The following is an 8,278-nucleotide window of genomic DNA, read 5'->3' as shown; positions in this document are numbered from 1 at the left end:
TCCACGCCTCCAAAAACCGTCTTCGAGATCTCGGCTTTTTCACAAAGATACAAAGTTGAACGTGCAACATGCGGTTGTAATAATATTGAAAACCAGATACCACCTCGCGAACTGTTCCAAGCTCCCGAACTGTTCGCCTGTAGTTTTCTCCAAGTAATTTTGACTTTTGTCATTAACAGGATACAGCGGCGACGGCAGATCCGAGTTACGTAATTTCTGGATTCACGGATGGAGGACGAAGAGGAGGCGGAAGTTAACAACTCTAAGAAGTTTATAAGTACTCGCACGCGAGATAGCGTGCACCATCTGGCGGCGCCTCTTCCCATCACATGATGCATCGGTGCCGTTAGATACGTGATCTAAACCCGATCACGACCATCGTACATATGCAAAGAAATTGATTTCGCCAAGCATTACATAAAAATGTGCTGCCAGTCCTGACGGTAAAAACTGCGGCTCTCTAATTGCACCATGATGATTCATTATTCTATCGATCTTTGTTAAGAAGCAAAAAATCATTACTCGACCGAGAACAAGATTCTGAATACGTTTTTGTCCATCGGAATGGGATTACAGGAGGTATATAGTCGGTGTTTGCTTCGACCGAGGTAAAAAAAAAAAAGTTGAAAATTCAGGGATGCAAACCGTACTGATCAGACATCGAGGTATATCTCAAATTGTACAGTACAACGATCTCGATCGGAACAAATGTTCCGCGTTGCAGACGCGGCGAGAAGTCGATTTGTCCGAGAGTAACGACTTCACGGACAATCCATCAGCGCTTTGGATACGAGGCGAAGACGTCGCGTCGTCGACTAGAGTGTGAAATTCCGGGAGTCATCGGCGAGGGAAAAAGACGCTGCCCAGGTATAAAGCTGGGCTACTTTCTGACTCGAATAAATGACCGAACTGTCAAAGCCGAGGCGGACGGTGGCATGAAGGAGCATCAGAAGCTGTCTTTTCATGTTATACGTATTCGAGATAAACATATACGCGAGGGGTAAGAAAAAGAATTGCACATAGAAACCCGCGGGGCGACCCCTCATCCTAATGAAAATTGATGCGAATAAACCGTTGACGAGCTAAGTAGGTCGAGTAAAACTCGGGGAGAAGTAAAGTCGCTGCTGGGTCCGACTGTCATACAGCGCCACTCAGCGGCGGTCCCGACAACTATAAAAGTTTCGGTCTTGGCCGCGAAGGCGCTTCGCGCGAGGGAATCCCCGTCTGAACGATCCGTGTCGTTTGATCGTCTCGCTGAAATAAAGAGGGGTAAGGGTAAGCTTATACGGGGGGAAAAACAAAGGCCATAAAGAGGTGCCTGGAATCGGGCTTTAGCAGCAATCGACGACGGTGAAACCGCGACACCGGCAGACGTGGCGTCTGAAGTTAGCTGACTCGGTTACAGGGTGAAGTCGCAGGTCTCCCAGACTACTAAACCTTGGGATATTCCGCCGGTGGCTCAAAACTCGGTCTCTCCGGCTGCCGCGAATAGGAGAACCGCCCCGCCGTACCGACCCGCTCAAACTTTTGTGGCCAATAAAATCTCCGGCCGGTAGAACGTGGAACTCATCCCTCACTTCCGCGATACTCCAACAACCCCTACACTCTCATTCCGTATGCCACCGATAAATCTTCCTCAAAGATCTGCAAATCGCTTTCGGCATTACCTACTTCGATGCCGAACGAGAGCCTCTTCGAATCGCGGACGACGTCGAAGACTTCGAAGGCCTCGAAGACCTTGCGGATGGAGATCAAGAATACAGGGATTTCAACTTTTTGCACTTGGTTCTGTTGTCGGCTTTTCGGGTATTTTCAACGCTTATAAACTTATACAATGGTAAAGACTTTGCTTTAACAAAAAAACTTGTCCAACGTACAGCAAGACGATTCGTTTTTGACTCTTTGCGCGTGTATGCAAACTTGGAACATCTCTCCTCGGCAATATACAAAAATAAAATAAATCAGTGACATCATTTTCGCTTGCATTAACCTCGGAAATCTCTTCTTACATACAAAAAACATGTAACTCTGATATATCCACTTGACTGAATACAGCAAACAAAGGGGCCAGCTTGTCATTTATAGGCGTACTGAATAACAATGTTTACCACCATTAATTATGCTATATGTAGGAAGAAAAACTTGCAATGATCGATGATGAGAACCGCTCGTTTAGTTTAGGTCATATTCGCTAATGGTTCAAGCGTGGAGTTTCACGTTATGAGAAACTGTCCTGGTCCACCATCCGATCGTGTGATGGATTAGAGGATTAACAACGTTAATTAAATTCTGTCGTAAGACAATTTCCAAAGTATTTACGGGGCGATTCAAGATAGACTATGGAAAATTAATCCTCAACGGATGGATTTCAGGTCAGAATCCATTTTCGAGTCATGTTTTTTTGCATAAATTTCCTCGCCACATTAGAGTCCATTTACTAATTATTCATGAAAAGCCGACTATCTTTCCGCTTGTGTCGATTTTTCGAACGAAAATTAATCCGCCAGAGTTATACGTCGCAAAATACGGATGAAACCAAGATAACGCGACGCAGCGATTGATTTATACGAGGCGAATAGGCAAGTCAATACGTTAGAGCGTGATATCTTTTCATTGAACCAATCGCAAATATACATGTACCTACCTATACCTACAAGAAATGCAAGTCTCAGATACCGTCAGTTCTATTCAATCCATTACTACATCATTTGGATCATGTTCACCATGGAATACTATTTCACCCTAGGTTAGGTATAAATTATAAGATATAAATTTGCATAAAATGCGCATTAAAGCAAGCCAAGTCTCTTCTTCCCGGAAAAGCGTCTCTCCGCTTTTCACGACGATTATCAAATTCTATGCGCGCAATTTCATAATAAGCAGAAAATTATTGACCTTAACGAGTTTTCTCATCCCTCGTGCCAATGCGGGTGTTTTTCTTAAAAATTTCAAGTCGGCTGTAGCCGCATGGGGAAAGTTACTGATCCATCCCCTCCAGTTGGCACTGATTATTATTATTGCTGTTATTGTTGCTGTTGTTGTTGTTATTTTTCTTGTTATTATTATTAACCTGGTTCACTCAAAACAAGATCTTTCAAATGATGATTGTCACATAGTATTGAACTGTTCACACATGTATATATGTATATCTTTTGATCGCAGACCGACAGGGGGTGAAAGGAAATATGAGATTGACGTGGAATCAGAATACTCGGAAAGAAGGGGGGCGCAGGTGGAGAGGATTTTGAAACGTTTTGAAGGGGGGCAGGGCGATCAAATGGAATTGACGTGTGTCCTGAAACTGTCCCGCAGCCTCGGGAGTTTATTGTGTTATCTCGAGCGATTCGAGTTGGTGGAAGGTGGGAGGAATATTTCCACGTCCACACCCGTCGACGTATTTTATCCCCGATAATTTTTCCCAGCAGAGTACAACCGCGTTATTTATTATTCATCGAGAGAGTATACATATATATATATATATATATATATATATGAATATATATATATATATATGTGTGTGTGTGTGTGTGTATATGTATATATATATATATATATAATGATAGAGGATTTTCGAGTCAGAGGCCGGCGGATTCACGAAACTTTTTTCCGAAGCGTTAACCCGAACTTTCGGAGCCTCGATCGAGAGCCTTCAAATTTTTTGCTCAGAAAATAAAAAGGGATTCCAAATTTTACCGCGCCTACTTTAGCGGTGTATACAAGCCATTCGATAGCTTTTGCAGCCCCTTGATTCGGCGAGGACATCTTTCAAAGGAAGGCGAAACGCGTACGAGTTGACAAAAATACCAAATCAGAGACGAGAGGAAAGAATTTTAACATCGAATTCTCGAAACTTCGTTTCTACAATCGTATTCACGGGGGTGAGTTTTGGGAGAATTTAAATTTCAAATAAAAGAAGAGTCTTGTCGAGAATACACAGATCGTAGAAGAAAACGAGAAATACTAGATGCTTCTGTCTCAGTCTCTGTCGCTTCTGTAATCAACCTGCATCCGGGTGAATAAAGTACCTTCGGGATATGTTTGAATCGCAATTGAATGGAAAGAACGTCCACGATCGATACGTATTTACACCGATGGCGGTACGTTAATTGAACAGGTTACGTAACTTTCAAAGGGTATTAGAGAGCTTGTTAACCGATATCGAAGAAACCTGTTCAGTAGTCGAAAACCCGGCACCGCAGAATCCAGGTAATTTCCCCGTATCTCATTATTATAATTAGTAAACTTTCGGGCAAATTGTTGTCGCGTCGGTGAGAATTCTACAGCTCAGTATCTTCGAGAATTGCCCTGCGAATTGGCATTATTGTTGTTGTTGTTGTTGTTATCATTATGCATTTACAGTGTGATTCCAGACTCTTGTTCCCACCCACGCCGATGGGGGACAGCTGCTAATTGAAGGGATGGATCCTAAAACGGGATGAAACTCGATCGATATCGCTTTCAATTATCGCAACGAACGTACCGTGATAATTCAGCGCTTTCCAAGTTTTAAAAATCGGTCAAATCTGGCAGGATACCTATTTCTCGCTGATATGCTCTTCTCTAAAATACCAATGAATAAATCAACATGAGATAAATTCATTTATCCATTGTTAATTGATTCATTTTCATTGTACAAAGACAAGCAAGGAAAGTCTCAATCCGATCGTATCTCATACCCTGAGATTTTCAGTTTCTTGCCATTTTGACAAACATATTTCATATACCTATATTCAAGCAAGAAAGCTGCCGCCATGTTCTGTATTCGCAATACAGCGAATTCGAATCTTAATTTAAAAGGAGCTTTAATACTGCCGAAGACGGATCGATGCCGTCCCTTTTTCAAATATTAGCTACTCCACCACGACCGCTGCAAAAGCCTCGTAACGCTTATTGAGAGAATTGTTCGTGTATACAATATATTTTATCATAAGACAACAGGAAATAAGAGTTTTTTTCCTACCAATCTCCGAAAGCATTGATATAAGTTGATCGATCTCGCTACTTTTTCATTCGGCTGTTCAATTACTTCTGAATAATAATAATAACAACAACAACAACAACAACAACAAGAACAACAATATTATCAATAAGTTAAAATGAAGCAGAAAAAGTAAAAGTACAAACTCTAGGGATTTATAATACTTACAGGTTGTGCATTCACCCAGAGGCTTTTGTGCCTTCGATGTCTTATGCGTGGTGTATTATTATAAAAAGGAAGTATACAAGTACATACGTACGTAAGGTATATAAAATATATATTACGCTGACTTCGGCTTGATGTTATTAATATTCTGAGAATTTTTCCGGCTCCTGAGAGATTCTCCGAGGAAAATTGCTTCAGCATTTTTAGATTGGCGTTGTTAGACTCGTTTTGTACGAGGCAAATCTCATACGCTTCATAAAGATGAGGCAGTCGGACTTTTCGCCATTCTATTATCCACGTGCCTGTGCACACATCGTCGCATAATTTTCACATCTTTAATTGACAAGCATTGCTCACCGTCCGATTCAATAACTTTCACCAATGCTCCATGTGGCATTTAATCGATATGGAATTTAAGTCACCCCTGAGCCGTCGTAATAAATCGTTTTTTCACTTTCCCACATGAGTAATCAGTTATAGGTGATTGTGGGGCACGACGAACTTTCCGAAAATTTTGCCGGAAAAAAAAATTAAGAAAAAAAAATGTTTTGTTTAATAGTTTTATAATTGAGAGTTTATAAGCGATTTGTAGACAAAATAGAGTATTCCGGGTATAATCAAATACTTCAAAAGTTTCAAAAAATAAAAGTATTTTTGTTTTTACATTTTTTGGAGGGGGTTCACGTGCCCTAGAATTTTAGTTTTTTTTTTTTTCGACATGCAAATCCTTGCTGCACAAACGCTTGATCCTGTGATAGATTACGACACATAATCACGGTTAAATTGTGTTTACATATTCAGAATTGAACAAATACAGCACCGACCCTTGGATGTTCTATTTTAAGGATTCGCTACTCAAGTAGATAGAAAAATTTCACCCCTGCCCTCGCAGTTTCCCACAAGACGTTTGAAGGAACAAAGAAAATACCGAATCCACGCTGTAATTTTTTCCAAACCGCGAGAAACCTCTTCATGATTACTCATCGCCTCGAAACTTTCAAAATACGTCTGCGAATGAAACGTGTGAAAGAAGGAACGATGCAGCTGCTTAATAACCGTACGTGGGTTGCAGTTGAACGCTGCGAGGATCATCCCGCAAAACCACTTTCCTGCTGAACAATAATCAGAGTCCACGGATCCTGGGACGCGAGTGAAGGGCAAGAGCTAAAGGGCGGGATTCGAGGTTCAGTTAATTCCAAGTAACCACTCGGGCGAACGATTAGTTCGGCATAGTTTGCGCACTCGGAACCGCAGCCATCAGGGCGTTAAACGCGTAATAAGAGGGTCGGTCAAGGGTTGGCTGAAGGTCGCACCCCGTCTGTCGCAGTAAATAACAACAACAACAACAACAACAACAACAACAACAACAACGGTGACGGTTGCAGCGATAAAACGCCTTGATTGTACCGTAAAATGAACGCTTTGGCAACCAAGATCCAAGCCGGGAATTTGTCCGCGTAAATTAGATCCGTTAAGATGACGAATAATTATGGCTGTCCATGTACGTATGCCAATCAGGCGATATCGCCTGGAGAATATTTATCGCCGAGAGTACAAATTCTTTTTCAAAGAAACAAACGAACACAAAAATTAGCGTCCACCACTTTCGCCGTCTAAAACGAAACGTTACACTGATATAATAATATTATGCCATTTATTATCCCGAGCTTTTGCAGTATTTAAGAGAGCTAAACGAATGAAATTCTATTATCTTCGTCGAGTGTGTTATATAAAGTTGTAAAACTGAAATTAACACGGCGGCTCGTCTACGGCTAGTCATCCAGCCGGCTCTGAGTGTAAGGCAAAAGCTGTAGGGTAACGGGGGGAAGAGGGGAGGGCAAAACGACATTGTCCGGCTTCGCGAACGTTAAAAGTTTAAGGCTGAAGTTACAACTGTTTGTTACCGTTTTAACGCTTTCGAGGCGTCAAGTTTCAAGGAGTTATGGCACGCGCATTGCCTCTTCCCTTGACGCAGAGAGAGGGAGAGAGAGAGAAGGAGAGAGAGGAACAGAGCAAGGCCGGCAGCCGCCGCACTTGGTACAGGACCTGGAAATTGCACGCCTGCTAAGTCTGGCGTAAGATGAATCCTCGCAATACGTAATACGGTTGCTGCATCCTTTCTACCGTAACAACACGAACACAGTTCCTCTCTCACGCTTGAGAGTTCATTAATTATCACATTTCCAAATGTGCCCGGTTAGCGTGATAGGTACGTATACATGTATCTTACAATGTTACACGCGCAACATATTTCTTGTTAGCGGAAGTGCGATTAAGAGGCGCTTTCCTTCGAGATCAAAGTAACCTTTGGTTTTGACAAACCTCACAAACCCTACCCGGCATTGTTACTCTTCATTAACTTGAATGATAAGCAGATCGATAACGTCTCATGATTTCAGACAGCGTTATACTTGGGTGAAATTGGCCTCCAATTTTCGGCAGATTAACATTTTCATAATTGTTTACATTTATTCTAGGTTGCTCTACGTTGTTAAAAAGAAATATTATTGTTTACTCACACAATACAATTGATAAAATGAAAAAAAAAAAAACGTTCTCTGACGAAGCCTCCCTCTTTGGAAAAGCGAAATTTTTTTGTTGCACTGGGTTATTTTAGCTGTTCTTAAGAATGTTCCAAAACGAAACCGAAAACAACCGAAAAAAGTTGGATTTTCAAAACGTCGGGGGCTGGTCGAATATAATTTTATCCTATTGGTGGCCTTGTTGTTGAACTTACTTACGGCTTAACTGTTTTGAAACATTGTTAAGAACAATTAGAACAACCGGAAACAACCAAAAAGAGTTTACGCTTATTTCTGCTTTTCAATGGTATTCTGTGAGTTAACAATATATGTAAGATGAAGGCCGGTCTCGAGATAAGCCAAATCACGTCAACACCCTAGATTCGTACTGAGGATTAATGACAGTTTACCAGTTTAAGCCTAGCGGGAAGAATGACAACTAGCAGGAAGAAAGAAAACCCGGGACTCTTGGGAGAAACCAAACAGATCCAATTCGTTGGACGCGGCTGCTGTACCTAACATTATTTCGCATACTAAATAAACAAATCGTATCGTATGAGCTGCCTGACTTAACACCATTAATACCACCACCACAATATTTACATGTATGGTT

The sequence above is a fragment of the Neodiprion virginianus genome, chromosome 2 (genome assembly GCF_021901495.1).
Source record: "Neodiprion virginianus isolate iyNeoVirg1 chromosome 2, iyNeoVirg1.1, whole genome shotgun sequence".
In the NCBI taxonomy this organism is placed as follows: domain Eukaryota; kingdom Metazoa; phylum Arthropoda; class Insecta; order Hymenoptera; family Diprionidae; genus Neodiprion; species Neodiprion virginianus.
Note: the sequence above shows the minus strand (reverse complement) of the source record.